Below are 19641 nucleotides of genomic sequence, written 5' to 3' on the forward strand. Positions count from 1 at the left end.
GGGTCAAAATGATTACAAGAACGAGGGGGGGCGCTGTTGGAAGCCAAGGATGTAGCACGCGTCTCCCTATCGCTCCTGAGTTAGTGACCAAATTTATATATTTAACTTTGCAAAATTGCATAAATTTCTGTTTGCCCAGGCGTCTGAAGAGACCCATAAACAACTCAGTTCAAGTTTAATAAATTTAAATTCGTAATGACATCAACCCGGCCAAAAACAGAGTCTGCAAGAGCAGGCCGCAACAAGCCTGCAACTTCTCCCGACTCACCCCCGCCACCGAACGCTGCCAATGCCGGCCCCACGGAAACACTGACTGTGGAGATGCTGCAATCCGTGATAGGCACCCTCAAAACCGACATTTTCGGAAAAATTGACTGTCTCTCTACCAATCTCAGGTCAGAGATATCAACGATCAAAGACGAGCTTAAAAATCTATCGAGAGTATACAGAATAAGCTCGACGCACATGGGGTGACTTTATCGGATTTGGAGCGAGGTGCTACAGACCACAGCACTCGCATTAGCGAGCTAGAGGCTAACGTCGGCTCATTGACAACTAGGGTGGCATTCCTCGATAATAGATGCGAAGATATGGAAAGTAGAATGCGGAGGAACAACATTCGTCTACTGGGAATACCGGAGGGAGTGGAGGGCCCAAGGCCCACGGAGTACATGGCCCAGCTACTTCAGGAGCTGCTCGGGCTAGAGGAGAAGCCATTGCTAGACCGGGCTCACCGCACTCTGCGTAGCCGACCCAGAGATGGAGAACCCCCCACGACCATTTGTCATCAGGGTGCATTTCTTTCACGTCCGCAACGACATACTGAGAAGATCGGGAGAAGCATCCCCTCTTCTACATAAGGGTAAAAGAGTCTCGATATTTGCGGACTACACAACAGCTGTGGCTAAGAGGCGGGCTAGCTTTGGAGCTGTGAAACGCCAACTACACGCCTGCCCGGGCATGAAGTTCGGCCTCATCTACCCTGCGGTTTTGAGACTGACTTTACCGGACGGCTCCATGCACAGATTCGAGGACCCGGCTATAGCGGCAGATTTCATCAACAAGAACGTGAAAGCGGCTGTTGTACCGCAAGGTGTGTAACAAATGGTTGGCTGGCTGGTCTTCCTAGCAGGCTAGTTAGCAGGCCGAATGGGTGACTAACGAAGCCATCTTTGCTGGGTTTGCCGCCTCTAATGCCAATATCTGGGGGTCTGCATGGCTGTTTCAGTTTGATCATTTACCATCTACGTCGAGGTTAAACCTCTCTTAATCGAGGATAGTTTTCCTTAGACCCTGTTGGGGACCATTCTATCCATGTTTGGCTTACTCTAGTTAAATGGTCACTAATCTTAGGTAGCACAGAGTAAGAGTTATCATGCTTAGCTCTAAACTTTCTTTGTACTTAGGGTTTTGCTTGCATCTCATTTGGGGAGATGCTTCGGCAAGGGCGGGTGTGAGGGAAGGGTTTGTTCACTCTCTATTTGTATATAGTTTGTATATGTTTTTTGTGCCTCTTCGCTTGTCTTTGTTTTTTTACATTTGCGCTTTTAGGTTCAACTAAGATCTTCAGTTTACATTGTACCTTGTCCTTTACACATCCTCTCTCTCTCTTAAGATATGACTCAGCCTAGTGTAGCCCATACTGCTGGAGGGAATGGCTTTAATTTTCTTACCTGGAACTGCAGGGGCATAAATAACCCAGTTAAACGTAGTAAGGTGCTACACCATCTTCATCATTTGAAAGCTCACATCATCTTTCTCCAAGAAACTCATCTGAAGGTATCACAACACTCAAGTCTTAGGTGCAGATGGGTGGGTCAGGTGTTCCATTCCTCATTTCAGAGTAAGGCGAGAGGGGTGGCTATTTTACTTCACAGATCGGTACCTTTTACATGTTCTAAGGTGATCGCAGATCCCCATGGTAGATATATAATTGTCAGTGGTAGGCTGCTCAATACAAAGGTTCTTCTTGTTAATATCTATGCTCCTAATTGGGACAATGGTGATTTTTTCAAATCGGTTTTCTCTACACTCCCAGATATGTCCACCCATATGTTGATTTTAGGAGGTGACTTTAACTGTTGGTTAGACCCACAATTGGATCGATCCTCCACTAAACCTACCACCTTATCAACCTCAGCTAGAGTTGTTCGAACCTTTATGTCTGAATTCGCAGTCTCAGATCCTTGGAGAATGGTTAATCCAGCTGGGAAAGCATACTCTTTTTTCTCATCGGTTCACCACACTTTTACGCGCATAGACTACTTCCTTGTTGATGACCGGCTCCTCCACTCCATATCTTCATGTTCATATAACCCAATTGTTGTATCTGACCACGCCCCTGTTACTATGGAAGTAGCTTTTCAAAATCTTGACAATCAGCGACCGCCTTGGCGACTAAAAACTCAACTGCTCAGTAATGAACACTTTGTCAATTTTGTTTTGAGTCAAATCGACTTTTTCATGATTACAAATAGAACCCCAAACATCTCTGTCTACTCTCTGGGAAACTTTGAAAGCTTATATCAGAGGTGAAATTATCTCCTACACCGCACATGAGAACAAATTGAAAAGGAATAGGTTATCTATGTTAACACGCTGTATTGCCCAATTAGATGACATTTATGCCGTTTCACCATCCCCGGATATCTATAAGGAACGTTTAACTCTGCAAGCAGAATTTGACACACTATTAACAGACCAGGTTACTGAAATGCTTGTCAAGTCTAGGAGCACTTACTATGAACAAGGAGATAAAGCCAGTAAATTATTAGCTCACAAGTTACGTCAACTATCATCATCATCTCAGATTACAAAAATCTGTACATCATATGGGATATCATTAGATCCTGGGGGGATCAATGAGGAGTTCAAGAGATTTTACCAGTCTCTATATACCTCTGAAAGTAAAGCGGATACAATGGAATTGGATGATTTCTTCCACTCACTTTCTGTGCCTTCGGTCGGCCGGGATTTGGTTAAAAAATTAGAGCAGCCGATCACTGTTGAAGAACTGTCTAACGCTGTCAAATCCCTTCAATCTGGGAGAAGCCCAGGGCCTGATGGCTACCCGACAGAGTTTTATAAAAAGTTTATCACCAAAATAGCCCCTATTCTAATTTAAATGTACAATGATGCATTTGTAAATGGTGCTCTCCCACATACTCTCACTCAAGCAACCATTTGTGTTATTCTTAAAAAAAAACAAAGACCCTCTTGACTGTGCATCATACCGTCCAATTAGCCTGCTAAATGTGGACTATAAAATTCTAGCCAAAATTCTGGCAACGCGGCTAGAAACAGTCCTCCCATCAATTATCTCTCCGGATCAAACAGGATTTATAAAAAATAGACACTCATTCTTCAATCTCCGAAGATTATTTAATATTATATACAATCCTTCTGTCGACAATACCTCTGAAGCCATTATATCCCTGGACGCGGAGAAAGCGTTTGATCGGGTGGAATGGAAATACCTTTTACACTCTAAATAAATTTGGCTTTGGCTCCAAATTCATGACCTGGATAAAACTTCTGTACTCATCCCCCAAGCCTCTGTCAGGACTAATAACACTCAATCAGATCGCTTCACTTTGCAAAGATCGACACGTCAGGGTTGCCCTTTAAGTCCCTTACTGTTTGCCCTCGCCATAGAGCCACTTGCAATAGCACTTCGCTCCAACCCCCTCATCAAAGGCATAGTCAGATACGGGCACGAACACAAACTGTCTTTATATGCAGATGATTTATTAATATACACATCCAATCTTTCTGTCTCTGTCCCTGCTGCCCTTTCCACTTTCGCATCCTTCGGTCACTTATCAGGGTATAAACTAAATCTCAGTAAAAGTGAATTGATGCCACTTAACATGGCTGCAAAAAAATCCCCTTTACATAACCTGCCATTTAAAATAGCTCACAGTAGTTTTATTTATCTCGGGGTACATGTCACAATTAGGTTTGAAAACCTTTTTCAAGCCAACTTTGCTCCTCTCTTAACCCGTACTAGGACGATTTGGAACGGTGGTCTTTGCTACACCTCTCCTTAGTTGCTAGAATTAACTCTATTAAAATGAATACTCTCCCTAAATTCTTATACCTCTATCAGTGCCTTCCAATATTTCTACCCAATACATTTTTTCAAAAAGATCGACGGCCTAATTCTACCCTTTATATGGGACAAAAAGCCTCCTAGGATGCGAAAACAGCTCTTGCAGAGGCCCAAACCAGACGGCGGTCTAGCTCTACCAGATTTCAGATTCTATTATTGGGCCGCTAACCTTAGGATCATTCAGTACTGGTTGCAGAGCAGAGTGATATTCCCACCCCCAACTTGGCTGGAGATGGAGGCTGCCTCGTCTACACCGGCATCATTGTCTTCCCTCGCTCACTCCTCTATTACAGGCCCTTACTCCTCCTTCACCAATAATATATGTGTCAAAACAACATTGAAGATCTGGAATCAATTTAGGCGCCACTTTGGGTTTCAAACAACCTCTTCCTTGGCTCCGGTAACCTCAAACCCAGCTTTTCCCCCATCTATGATTGATGGTGCTTTCTCAACATGGTCTAATCTCGGTATTAAAAGATTCAGAGATCTGTATACTAACAATACATTTAGTACGTTTCAACAATTATCAGCTAAATTTGGTCTCCCCAGACATCATTTTTTTAGGTTCCTACAAGTCCGGAGTTATGTTCGCAGCATAGATCCAGGATTCCCCAACCTTTCTGGTGGAACACAGTTCGACACATTTCTCACCCCACTTCCTAATCAGAAAGGCACATTGTCAATAATCTATAGTCAAATTTGCTCACTACAAGCCATCTCATTAAACAATATCAAATCCTCTTGGGAGGAGGAACTGGGTGAGGAAATATCTGATGAACTATGGGAAGGGGCACTCAAAAGGGTACATAGCTCTTCTATTTGCGCTCGACACGGCCTCATCCAATGCAAACTCATTCATAGGGCCCACTGGACCAAAGCAAGACTATCAAAAATTTACAAGGATGTGAACCCTAATTGTGTTCGATGTAACCAGTCCCCTGCTAATCATGTGCACATGTTTTGGTGCTGCCCATCTCTTGTTGGTTTCTGGAAAGACATCTTTAACACACTCTCAGAATTAAGCGGCACACAGATCGAGCCAGACCCTCTCATTGCATTATTTGGAGTTTCCTTACCCACAATACAATTGACCAAAATGAATAAGGATGTAATTGCCTTTGTCACGTTGTTAGCGAGACGATTAATTTTACTTAGATGGAAATCCTCTGCAGCCCCTTCTCATGCTCTTTGGATTAAATCTATTTTGAATTGCATAAAGTTGGAGAAAATAAAACAGACACTCAATGGGTCTGTAGACAAATTCTATGCAAAGTGGGCTCCCTTCTTTTCTTATGTTAAAAGAATACATTTCCCTGCAGTTCCAGAGTGATGTATATTTATATATTGGTGATGTAAGAAGCCTGGTATGTGCATATACGACATCTCGGATGTTAAGGACGGTAATAACTGTGCTAGCTGACCTATAAAAACTGGATCAAAACAGATCTTTTTCCTTTTTTTTTTTTTTTTTTTTTGTGTGTTTTATCTTATTTATGTATTTAATGTCAATTTTTTCTTTCATGTCTGTCTCTCTATGTTTTGCTGTATCGTTGTATTCAAATTGTTGTTCCATATTCATACCAAATAACTTTCAAGTGCAATTATTTACTAAATGCTGGTACTGAAAATTCAATAAACAAAGTATATAAAAAAAAAAAATGATTACAAGAACGTTGAGCAAAAATCCCAGAACCACACGGGGGGACCTAGTAAATGACCTGCAGAGAGCTGGGACCAAAGTAACAAAGCCTACCATCAGTAACACACTACGCCGCCAGGGACTCAAATCCTGCAGTGCCAGACGTGTCCCCCTGCTTAAGCCAGTACATGTCCAGGCCTGTCTGAAGTTTGCTAGAGTGCATTTGGATGATCCAGAAGAGGATTGGGAGAATGTCAGATGAAACCAAAATAGAACTATTTGGTAAAAACTCAACTCGTCGTGTTTGGAGGACAAAGAATGCTGAGTTGCATCCAAAGAACACCATACCTACTGTGAAGCATGGGGGTGGAAACATCATGCTTTGGGGCTGTTTTTATGCAAAGGGACCAGGACGACTGATCCGTGTAAAGGAAAGAATGAATGGGGCCATGTATCGTGAGATTTTGAGTGAAAACCTCCTTCCATCAGCAAGGGCATTGAAGATGAAACGTGGCTGGGTCTTTCAGCATGACAATGATCCCAAACACACCGCCCGGGCAACGAAGGAGTGGCTTCGTAAGAAGCATTTCAAGGTCCTGGAGTGGCCTAGCCAGTCTCCAGATCTCAACCCCATAGAAAATCTTTGGAGGGAGTTGAAAGTCCGTGTTGTCCAGCGACTGCCCCAAAACATCACTGCTCTAGAGGAGATCTGCAAGGAGAAATGGGCCAAAATACCAGCAACAGTGTGTGAAAACCTTGTGAAGACTTACAGAAAAAGTTTGACCTGTGTCATTGCCAACAAAGGGTATATAACAAAGTATTGAGAAACTTTTGTTATTGACCAAATACTTATTTTCCACCATAATTTGCAAATAAATTCATTAAAAATCCTACAATGTGATTTTCTGGATTTTTTTTCTCATTTTGTCTGTCATAGTTCACATGCGGCTATGATGAAAATTACAGGCCTCTCTCATACTTTTTTTCCCCACTGTACCTCCCAGACAGCCTTCCTAAACCCTTCAATTGATTCTTCCAGGTTAATTCCCAAATCCATGCATAAAACAAAAGACACTGCAATAACCTTCACCCTCCCCTCTGCCGCACCTCACATAGTCAATTCTCTATCAGATACAGACGTTCCATGCTCTAGAATTCCTATCTTCACATTGACAAAACATCATCATCCCTCAATAACTTCAAGTGTAGACTAGAGGTCAGCCTGATGATCCAAACTACCCAGTAGTCTCCTCCATGTAGCCTAGCTCTCACTCACATGCACACACCCATAATAAAACATGTTTTTTTCTTGTGTACTGTGTATATCATGTTCAATTGTTAATTAGTGTGTTTGTTTAACAAATTTAACAAACTTTTTTTGGGTGCTTATATTTGTATATCGTTTTGTGGTTTGGTTTCTGTATAATTTTTGGGCTTCAACCTGACCTGCACACCGTTTTTACCAGTTTTTCTTATTTTTATCTGTACTGTTTTATCTTTTGCTTGTTTTCTTTGGTGCAAATACATAAAACCTAAACCTAAAACCTAAAACCTCTGTACAGATGTAAGATCTTAATTTGAGCCAGTCTCCTACAGAAGGAAAATAATCCTGCAGCAACAGGAAATGTGGATTATAATTAATGTACATTTTTGTAGAGGTTGATAAAAAGGCAAAATCAAGTCAAAAGTGGAAATTACAAACTTTAGAAGCCTTTTTAAACCTCACATACACTACAAGTAAAAAATGTCCTGCGTTCTCCCGCAACAGGGTGATCAACTTAAGATCCTACATCTGTAAATTCATATGTAAATCGCAGATCTGTAAATACATCTATTAATTAATTTATCCTACATAAAATAGCATGATTTGGTCTATGGAACTTTATACAAAATCCATTAGAAATAGAAGACAGACATTATCAGAATAGTTCATCTTCACTATCTAGCCTCCACTTGACTCAACAGGTTATCTGACTGTGACAGTTGAACACTCAGAGGAATATAAGACTGGCCATTCATCCAAGACAGGATCAGAAAGTGGGTCATTGCACACTGAGGACCCAGTCTCAGTCTGCATTTATCTGATAACATTCTCTGTTTATATCAGTGTGTCCCTATCTATCTCTCTCTCTCTTTCTCTCTCTCTCTCACACACACACACACACACACACACACAGCGCTAAAGCGAGGGGAGACAAGGTGAGCTGTTCACTCTGACCATCACATCAATGAGAGTCCCCTGCTATGAAGGAAACAGGCCAGATAACAGAGGACACATCTCAAACCGATTGATTCTGGGCCTTTCACTGTGGGTGTGTCTTTAAAGACCTTCCTTTCCCGGTCCTTTGCCACAAGCTGAGCCCCGAAATTGTAACAAAAGAGGGCATGTTTCAAAGCCACCCTGCCTCCACTTTGCCTGATGGTGAAATCGTTTTCTGTGGACTTAGAAGTCTTCTCACACGCACAGTGTCTGTTCCCCTCCATTGAAATGCAATGTGACTCTGAAGAAAGCAGCTGGTTGGCTGTCGGCTCCTCTCCCGGGATAAAACTTTCCAATACTGAAATCATGCCTCTGCTTTAAAAGCATTGGCCATACACACATTTGGAGTGGACTCCCCAAACATATGGAAGACGGTACTCTGGTCAGATGAGACTAAAATTGAGCTTTTTGGCCATCAAGGAAAACGCCATGCCTGGCGCAAACCCAACACCTCTCATCACCCCGAAAACACCATCCCCACAGTGAAGCATGGTGGTGGCAGCATCATGCTGTGGGAATGTTTTTCATCAGCAGGGACTGGAGAACTGGTCAGAATTTAAGGAATGATGGATGGCGCTAAATACAGGGAAAAATACTTCTCAACAACTTCTACCCCTAAACCATAAGACTCCTGAACAGCTAATCATGCACTGCCCCCCCCACCCCATCCTTTTTACGCTGCTGCTACTCTGTTAATTATTTATGCATAGTCACTTTAACTCTACCCACATGTACATATTACTTCAACTACCTCAACTAGCCGGTGCCCCCGCACATTGACTCTGCACCGGTACCCCCCTGTATATATAGCCTCCCTACTGTTATTTTATTTTACTTCTGCTCTTTTTTTCTCAACACTTTTTTTGTTGTTGTTTTATTTTTACTTTTTTGTTAAAAATAAATGCACTGTTGGTTAAGGGCTGTAAGTAAGCATTTCACTGTAATGTCTGCACCTGTTGTATTCGGCGCATGTGGCCAATCAAATTTGATTTGATTTGAAATTCTTGAGGGAAACCTGTTTCAGTATTCCAGAGATTTGAGACTGGGACGGAGGTTCACCTTCCAGCAGGACAATGACCCTAAGCATACTGCTAAAGCAACACTCGAGTGGTTTAAGGGGAAACATTTAAATGTCTTGGAACGGCCTAGTCAAAGTCCAGACCTCAATCCAATTGAGAATCTGTGGTATGACTTAAAGATTGCTGTACCCCAGCGGAACCCATCCAACTTTAAGGAGCTGGAGCAGTTTTGCCTTGAAGAATGGGCAAAAATCCCAGTGGCTAGATGTGCTAAGCTTATAGAGACATACTCCAAAAGACTTCCAGCTGTAATTGCTGCAAAAGGTGGCTCTACAAAGTATTGACTTTGGGGGGGTGAATAGTTATGCACGCACAGTTTAAAACCATTCACAGAGTTTACTATACACCAGAAAAACTTCACAAAATGAATGCTGAAATGTCTTTCCTTTGTTGGCGATGCAAGAGGCAAAAGGGTACTTGTTATCACATGTTTTGGACATGCAATCTTATTTAAATGTTTTGGGAATTGGTAATCAACACAATTTCAGAATGTTTACAGATTGCTGTTCCTTTTTTGGTAGTGTACATGTGAGTATGTGTGTATGCAACACAAGGGGAGAAAAAAAACACGTATTATTTAATTAATTGTTTTATGCATTGTGATGAAATTGTACTTACACATGCTAATAAATACATACATAACCCAAAAAAGAAGATACATTCTCATGGCTATGCAGCTGTGGGAAAACAGGGTATACAAACAAGGGAGAATTATAGATTCAGATTCACATCCACAGCACCATGCTGAATTGAGCCTTGTTTATACCTGATGCTAACATGTGTACTCTGTCCTGATCTTATCCACATTCTAATTGTGCCCACATTGTATCCATTGCATCTAAACATGGTAGTAAAATGTGTATCTTATCCATCCAGTGTGTCCACTGTGTCCATTGTGACCAGATATCCTGGTCCCTACCTGTATCCAAATTATTTGACAGATATTTTTTCAAAATAATATTTATTTATTTTAAGACGTATATTGATGCCATAAGTCAATGGCGTCACCTGTAAATGATTTTAATGGGCAGGATAATGATGATTTAAGTGGTTTCTCTGTCCAGATCTGTCTACATTTGTAAGATATCCAGACACAATGCGTGTCTGACTACCTCCGGAGCTGGGCATGAATATCTGATCACAATCAGATCACAATGGGTCTTTTAGTCACCTACACCTGTCTAAAACTGTGGGCACAATTAGAATGTGGACAAGATTAGGACAAAGGACGCATGTTAACCAGGTATAAACGGGGCTAGGGTCAACAGTGAGACGGTGAAGGATCAAGGGACACAAGGGCGCACTATTCCCATGGAGCAGTTTGAGGTCAGAGGTGAAAGCGATTAAAACAGGAAGTCAATAATCAATGCTATCTCTGCCAACTGTTGTTTTACTCATCAGGCATCCCAGTGTAATGTCATATTAAAAGGCATCCTATGGTCAGGTTGATTAAAAAACCATAACATTCTTTAGAATTAAGGTCAGAGGCACTACCAGGACAGGTGCACTTCTAAGGAAGTTTGCGCAGAAATATCCCCTTGAATTGTCCCTGATTGCACTCACTCTGACCCTAAGAATGCATGGACGGACATACTATAAATACCTATGGGGCTACTGCTGCATAGTGCACCGCAGGAGAAGATCTGATGAGCACAACATAGTTTGTCTACCAAATAGAAGACCAGCTGACTGAGGGATGTTGAAAGGGAAATGGACGATCAATACATGTCCTGGGAGGTGTGAAAACAAGCTGTTGTACGATGTTGTTCATCCTTCTTCAGCCTGAGGGTGAAAACATGATAAGTGGATGTGGTCTCTCTCTGACAGCCACATGATCCATCACAAACATGATTTGTTGTTATGTACCCTAGCCAGCCTGAGGATGATTAAGCCACAGAATGAAATCGAACAATAATGTAATAATGACAATAATAATTTATTTAATAATTAAATGTATCTCTGTGGGTCAAACTAAAGGGAGATGCTCTAATAGACTCGACACCTGAGAACAATTGGAAAAGAGTCAGGTTAGATAGTTCAGTTCAGAATTTACATAGCTATAGAACCCTGAGCATTTGCCATTCTGACACATCCATGACCCATAACAAACACATTTGATATATCTCCTCTCTGAGGGAACTCTGATTTGTTTGCCACCTATAGTCAATCCCTGATATATCAACTGTTTTATCCTCATGGCGAATTAAGTGTATGTTAAGGTGCCCAGCTTACATCTGGCCTATCTGGTATGTGGTCGATGATGTCACGTTCTTTCCCTGATGGCAAACAGAGCAGCATCTGAAGAGCTTTCCCATAGCTCACTGTCTCTCTGACTAGAAATGTGGGTCTGCGTGCCAAATGGCACCTTATTCCCTATATAGTGCATTACTTTTAATCAGGGCCCATAGGGATCTAGTCAAAAGTAATGCACTATATAGGGAATAGGGTGCCATTTGGGAAGCACATGGTCTCTCCGACTAGAAATACTGGAACTTGATTTATGGCTAGCTGCAATCAGCCCCTCTGGCTTGATGAACATCTCTGACTGTGTCGTAATTTACTTCTCTGAAGGCACTGGGCATGCCAAGTAGCCTTACTTGATGTCTTCACAGGTGCCAAACCAATTTCTGGGGGAGTTAAACACAAATGCCTTTCATCCTGTTAAAATCTTTCCATTGGCGGATTCCGATAAACCACACATACGGTTATTCATATTTTTCTTCATGAAAAGTGAAATGTGAAACATAGTTTATGTCTCAGAGTAACCCAACGTTATTTTTTTGGCTTCTATTAGCATCGACTTGAAATGTTCCTCTGAGATTCATTTTTAAAATGGTTTTCATGTTTAAAGGTTTATTAGAGAAGACTTGTAAGGACTATGTTAAACCTTTTTAACGAAAGAGAGTCAATGGAACTCTCTCAACGCTCTCTCCCACATGTCTGAACTGAAGTACCAGAGGAGGTGACAGAGGAGGCATAACTTCAACACAGTGCAATGGATTTTCTCTCAGCCCAACTCGATCCAACTGGGGTTTTAGGATGAATCCCTGGCGAGAAAAGCGGTTATTTCCAACATTGGTAGCAGCTTAGGTGTATCATGAAATTGTGTACTTAATTATTTTATTTTTTGAATATTATATTTTTTATTAACAACAATAATACAACAATAACAATAAGCAATTTTACGGGCTCATGACCAATTCTTCTATTTTGTGTGTTTTTTTGCACCGATCGTAACCTTTCTTGTACGTAATGTGTCCGCCATCGTTTCCTATGACTGGAAAGAGCTTCTGGACATTAGAACAGCGATCACTAACCTCGATTTGGATGAATATTTCTACTTCAACGAGTAGAAGGCACAGGACATACTGCTCACCCCGGACCAGGCCCTAATCCCGAGACACGAAAAAGAAAAAGGTGGCATAAAAGAGCCCGACGTGTGGGCACCCTGCCGAAACTATGTCGGCGTGTTCATAAACGGCCTCTACCCTCCGTTCTACTGGCGAAAGTACAATCACCGGAGAACAAACTGGATGAGCTCCGTTCGAGACTATCCCATCAACGGGACCTAAAGAACTGTAATATCCTATGTTTCATGGAGTCGTGACTGAACAAGGACATGGATAATATACTTCTAGCTGTTTTTTTCTATACATAGGCAAGACAGGATGGCAGGGTCATGTAAGCTCAAGGGAGGAGGTATGTGTCTCTTTGTTAACAACAGCCGGTGCGCAATCTCTAATATTAAGGAAGTCTCGACCTGCAGTCCGTATTGACCCCGTTCTGGGTCCGGATCCGGTCCGTGGTCCGCCAGTTGAGTATGGAGGCTGTAGACTATACTATTTACCAAGAGAGTTTTCATCTATATTTTTCGTAGCTGTCCATTTACCACCACAAACCGATGGTGGCACTAAGACCGCACTCAACGAGCTGTATAGGGCCATAAGCAAACAAGAACATGCTCAACCAGAGGCGGCGCTCCTAGTGGCCGGTGATTTTAATGCAGGAAAACTGAAATCTGTTTTATCTCATTTCTACCAGCATGTCACGTGTGCAACTAGAGGCGAAAAAAACTCTCAATCACCTTTACTCCACACACAGAAACACATACTCTCTCTCTCCCTACATTTGGCAAATCTGACCATAACTTTATCCTCCTGATTCCTGCTTACAAGCAAATACTCAAACAGGAAGTACCAGTGACGTGCTCAATATAGAAGTGGTCTGATGAAGCGGATGTTAAGCTACATGACTGTTTCACTAGCGCAGACAGTAATACAGTGGGGGAAAAAAGTATTTAGTCAGCCACCAAATGTGCAAGTTCTCCCACTTAAAAAGATGAGAGAGGCCTGTAATTTTCATCATAGGTACACGTCAACTATGACAGACAAATTGAGGATTTTTTTTCCAGAAAATCACATTGTAGGATTTTTTATGAATTTATTTGCAAATTATGGTGGAAAATAAGTATTTGGTCACCTACAAACAAGCAAGATTTCTGGCTCTCACAGACCTGTAACTTCTTCTTTAAGAGGCTCCTCTGTCCTCCACTCGTTACCTGTATTAATGGCACCGGTTTGAACTTGTTATCAGTATAAAAGACACCTGTCCACAACCTCAAACAGTCACACTCCAAACTCCACTATGGCCAAGACCAAAGAGCTGTCAAAGGACACCAGAAACAAAATTGTAGATCTGCACCAGGCTGAGAAGACTGAATCTGCAATAGGTAAGCAGCTTGGTTTGAAGAAATCAACTGTGGGAGCAATTATTAGGAAATGGAAGACATACAAGACCACTGATAATCTCCCTCGATCTGGGGCTCCACGCAAGATCTCACCCCGTGGGGTCAAAATGATCACAAGAACGGTGAGCAAAAATCCCAGAACCACACGGGGGGACCTAGTGAATGACATGCAGAGAGCTGGGACCAAAGTAACAAAGCCTACCATCAGTAACACACTACGCCGCCAGGGATTCAAATCCTGCAGTGACAGACGTGTCCCCCTGCTTAAGCCAGTACATGTCCAGGCCCGTCTGAAGTTTGCTAGAGTGCATTTGGATAATCCAGAAGAGGATTGGGAGAATGTCATATGGTCAGATGAAACCAAAATAGAACTTTTTGGTAAAAACTCAACTCGTCGTGTTTGGAGGACAAAGAATGCTGAGTTGCATCCAAAGAACACCATACCTACTGTGAAGCATGGGGTGGAAACATCATGCTTTGGGGCTGTTTTTCTGCAAAGGGACCAGATCGACTGATCCGTGTAAAGGAAAGAATGAATGGGGCCATGTATCGTGAGATTTTGAGTGAAAACCTCCTTCCATCAGCAAAGGGCATTGAAGATGAAACGTGGCTGGGTCTTTCAGCATGACAATGATCCCAAACACACCGCCCGGGCAACGAAGGAGTGGCTTCGTAAGAAGCATTTCAAGGTCCTGGAGTGGCCTAGCCAGTCTCCAGATCTCAACCCCCATAGAAAATCTTTGGAGGGAGTTGAAAGTCCGTGTTGCCCAGCGACAGCCCCAAAACATCACTGCTCTAGAGGAGATCTGCATGGAGGAATGGGCCAAAATACCAGCAACAGTGTGTGAAAACCTTGTGAAGACTTACAGAAAACGTTTGACCTGTGTCATTGCCAACAAAGGGTATATAACAACGTATTGAGAAACTTTTGTTATTGACCAAATACTTATTTTCCACCATAATTTGCAAATAAATTCATAAAAATCCTACAATGTGATTTTCTGGATTTTCTTTTCTCATTTTGTCTGTCATAGTTGACGTGTACCTATGATGAAAATTACAGGCCTCTCTCATCTTTTTAAGTGGGAGAACTTGCACAAATGGTGGCTGACTAAATACTTTTTTCCCCCACTGTATATTCTGTGATTCATCTGATGACATTGAGGAGTTTACCACATCAGTCACCGGCTTCATTAATAAGTGTATCAATGATGTCGTACCCACAGTGACTGTACTTACATATCCCAACCAGAAGCAATGGATTACAGGTAACATCCACTCTGAGCTAAAGGCTACAGCTGCCACTTTCAAGGAGCGGGAGACTATTTATTTATTTATAGGGGACAATGCACATTAATCAACATCAATATTACAATAATGCAACATCCATGTAAATGTAGCGGGGTTAGCCAAAAGCTAATTTGCACCTGTAGTCCCAGGGCAGGTAAAGGCAATTACACAGCCACAATACATATACAAATACACACTAAAATAATACAAAATACAAATACATTACATCCAATGATATATAATTCTAACAACAACAACAACTTATTCGTAATAAAAACACTTTCGTCTTACATATGAGGAACCACAGATAACTCGTGCACAGGTTTGGATAGATTTGAGCCATGTTTTCCATTTAAATTTAAAAGTACAATAATCAGTGCAGCTTTTCAAGTCCATGGGCATTATATTCCAGTATATTGTAGCTCTAACAGAGAAGGCAGATTGACCGAATTTGATGTATCAAAAAGGGACAACGCAATCCCCTCTAGTTACTGCCCTTGTTATCCTGCAGGTGCTTTCCTTGAGCATGATATGCTGGCATAAGGGTGGAGGGGCAAGACAATGCAGGATCTTAAAGACAACGCTTGCATCTACATACTGCTTAAAGCTATCCAGACTGAATATGTTATGTTTGTGAATTATGTGACAATGGTGGTAACTGTTTGGTTTGTTATCAAAAATCTTAAGTGTTTTTTTGATTGTATTTTGATTTATTTATTGTAATTTTATTAGTTTTTCTTTAGGGGGTAGATCAGCTTTAATATTGCAGATAGATTGTAACTTCCATCAATGTAATTGTCTGCATCACTTCCAATCCCCTATATGTTTTTTTCTCTCGCAAATATATATGTGTATATATATATATATATATATATATATATATATATATATATATATATATATATATATATATATATATCAGTGGGGAGAACAAGTATTTGATACACTGCTGATTTTGCAGGTTTTCCTACTTACAAAGCATGTAGAGGTCTGTAATTTTTTATCATAGGTACACTTCAACTGTGAGAGAGGAATCTAAAACAAAAATCCAGAAAATCACATTGTATGATTTTTAAGTAATTCATTTGTATTTTATTGCATGACATAAGTATTTGATCACCTACCAACCAGTAAGAATTCCGGCTCTCACAGACCTGTTAGTTTTTCTTTAAGAAGCTCTCCTGTTCTCCACTCATTACCTGTATTAACTGCGCCTGTTTGAACTCGTTACCTGTATAAAAGACACCTGTCCACACACTCAATCAAACAGACTCCAACCTCTCCACAATGGCCAAGACCAGAGAGCTGTGTAAGGACATCAGGGATAAAATTGTAGACCTGCACAAGGCTGGGATGGGCTACAGGACAATAGGCAAGCAGCTTGGTGAGAAGGCAACAACTGTTGGCGCAATTATTAGAAAATGGAAGAAGTTCAAGATGAGGGTCAATCACCCTCGGTCTGGGGCTCCATGCAAGATCTCACCTCGTGGGGCATCAATGATCATGAGGAAGGTGAGGGATCAGCCCAGAACTACACGGCAGGACCTGGTCAATGACCTGAAGAGAGCTGGGACCACAGTGTCAAAGAAAACCATTAGTAACACACTACGCCGTTATGGATTAAAATCCTGCAGCGCATGCAAGGTCCCCCTGCTCAAGCCAGCGCAGGTCCAGGCCCGTCTGAAGTTTGCCAATGACCATCTGGATGATCCAGATGAGGAATGGGAGAAGGTCATGTGGTCTGATGAGACAAAAAAATAGCTTTTTGGTCTAAACTCCACTTGCCGTGTTTGGAGGAAGAATAAGGATGAGTACAACCCCAAGAACACCATCCCAACTGTGAAGCATGGAGGTGGAAACATAATTATTTGGGGATGCTTTTCTGCAAAGGGGACAGGACGACTGCACCGTATTGAGGGGAGGATGGATGGGGCCATGTATCGCGAGATCTTGGCCAACAACCTCCTTCCCTCAGTAAGAGCATTGAAGATGGGTCGTGGCTGGGTCTTCCAGCATGACAATGACCCGAAACACACAGCCAGGGCAACTAAGGAGTGGCTCCATAAGAAGCATCTCAAGGTCCTGGAGTGGCCTAGCCAGTCTCCAGACCTGAACCCAATAGAAAATCTTTGGAGGGAGCTGAAAGTCCGTATTGCCCAGCGACAGCCCCAAAACCTGAAGGATCTGGAGAAAGTCTGTATGGAGGAGTTGTCCAAAATCCCTGCTGCAGTGTTTGCAAACCTGGTCAAGACCTACAGGAAACGTATGATCTCTGTAATTGCAAACAAAGGTTTCTGTACCAAATATTAAGTTCTGCTTTTCTGATGTATCAAATACTTATGTCATGCAATAAAATGCAAAATAATTACTTAAAAATCATACAATGTGATTTTCTGGATTTTTGTTTTAGATTCCGTCTCTCACAGTTGAAGTGTACCTATGATAAAAATTACAGACCTCTACATGCTTTGTAAGTCGGAAAACCTGCAAAATCGGCAGTGTATCAAATACTTGTCCTCCCCACTGTATATACATACATACATAAACACACATACAGTGAGGGAAAAAAGTATTTGATCCCCTGCTGATTTTGTATGTTTGCCCACTGACAAAGACATGATCAGTCTATAATTTTAATGGTAGGTTTATTTGAACAGTGAGAGACAGAATAACAACAAAAATATCCAGAAAAACGCATGTCAATGTTATAAGTTGATTTGCATTTTAATGAGGGAAATAAGTATTTGACCCCTCTGCAAAACATGACTTAATACTTGGTGGCAAAACCCTTGTTGGCAGTCACAGAGGTCAGATGTTTCTTGTAGTTGGCCACCAGGTTTGCACACATCTCAGGAGGGATTTTGTTCCACTCGTCTTTGCAGATCTTCTCCAAGTCATTAAGGTTTCGAGGCTGACGTTTGGCAACTCAAACCTTCAGCTCCCTCCACAGATTTTCTATGGGATTAAGGTCTGGAGACTGGCTAGGCCACTCCAGGACCTTAATGTGCTTCTTCTTGAGCCACTCCTTTGTTGCTTTGGCCGTGTGTTTTGGGTCATTGTCATGCTGGAATACCCATCCACGACCCATTTTCAATGCCCTGGCTGAGGGAAGGAGGTTCTCACCCAAGATTTGACGGTACATGGCCCCGTCCATCGTCCCTTTGATGGAGTGAAATTGTCCTGTCCCCTTAGCAGAAAAACACCCCCAAAGCATAATGTTTCCACCTCCATGTTTCACGGTGGGGATGGTGTTCTTGGGGTCATAGGCAGCATTCCTCCTCCTCCAAACACGGCGAGTTGAGTTGATGTGGTCCTCTGTAACTCAGCTGGTAGAGCTTGTAACGCCAGGGTAGTTGGTTTGATCCCCGGGACCACCCATACACAAAAATGTATGCACGCATGCTAAATGGCATATTATATTATTATGCCAAAGAGCTCGATTTTGGTCTCATCTGACCATAACACTTTCACGCAGTTCTCCTCTGAATCATTCAGATGTTCATTGGCAAACTTCAGATGGCCCTGTATATGTGCTTTCTTGAGCAGGGGGACCTTGCGGTGTCGTAGAAATATTTGACTCAAAAGTAGTATCTCTCAATAAACTGGAGCCTATGAATCCAAAAATTTGACTTTATTATTGCGCAACAAAGCTGAGCTGCTCCATGGAACACTTGGCTCTCCTTGGCTTAAAGATCTCCTTCTATACAAATACAAATGCATAGTCATGTTTACATAGCATATACAGCTACTCCCCTTAAGATAATTGATTTACATCTTTAACTGCCACGCCATCATTATCTTTCAAAGTCCAATAACACATGTTGTTTACTCTTACAAGGACTACGTGCGCTTTCCAATTGAGGCCTCTTTCCCTTATCTCTTTATATTGGTGGCGTGACTCAGACACTTTCTTAAAAAACAATATACATACATTCATTAAAGCATGGTTACACACTGCATTGGCTATATTCCTAATTTAGACATGCATCTGGATTATAAAAATGTCAATCATGTTTACTATATTTTACCTTTGACATTTCCCAACATTTTGCCTTAATGATACATCATTTATTTCCATAGCGGGCACTGCAGGATTTCAGTCCTTCAATTGTTTTCTTTGTGACTATGGTCCCAGCTGCCTTGAAATCATTGACAAGATACTCCCGTGTAGTTCTGGGCTGATTCCTCACCGTTCTCATGATCATTGCAACTCCACGAGGTGAGATCTTGCATGGAGCCCCAGGCCGAGGGAGATTGACAGTTATTTTGTGCTTCTTCCATTTGCGAATAATCGCACCAACTGTTGTCACCTTCTCACCAAGCTGCTTGGCGATGGTCTTGTAGCCCATTCCAGCCTTGTGTAGGTCTACAATCTTGTCCCTGACATCCCTGGAGAGCTCTTTGGTCTTGGCCATGGTGGAGAGGTTGGAATCTGATTGATTGATTGCTTCTGTGGACAGGTGTCTTTTATACAGGTAACACGCTGAGATTAGGAGCACTCCCTTTAAGAGTGTG

This window comes from Coregonus clupeaformis, chromosome 26 (assembly GCF_020615455.1).
Source record: "Coregonus clupeaformis isolate EN_2021a chromosome 26, ASM2061545v1, whole genome shotgun sequence".
In the NCBI taxonomy this organism is placed as follows: Eukaryota; Metazoa; Chordata; class Actinopteri; order Salmoniformes; family Salmonidae; genus Coregonus; species Coregonus clupeaformis.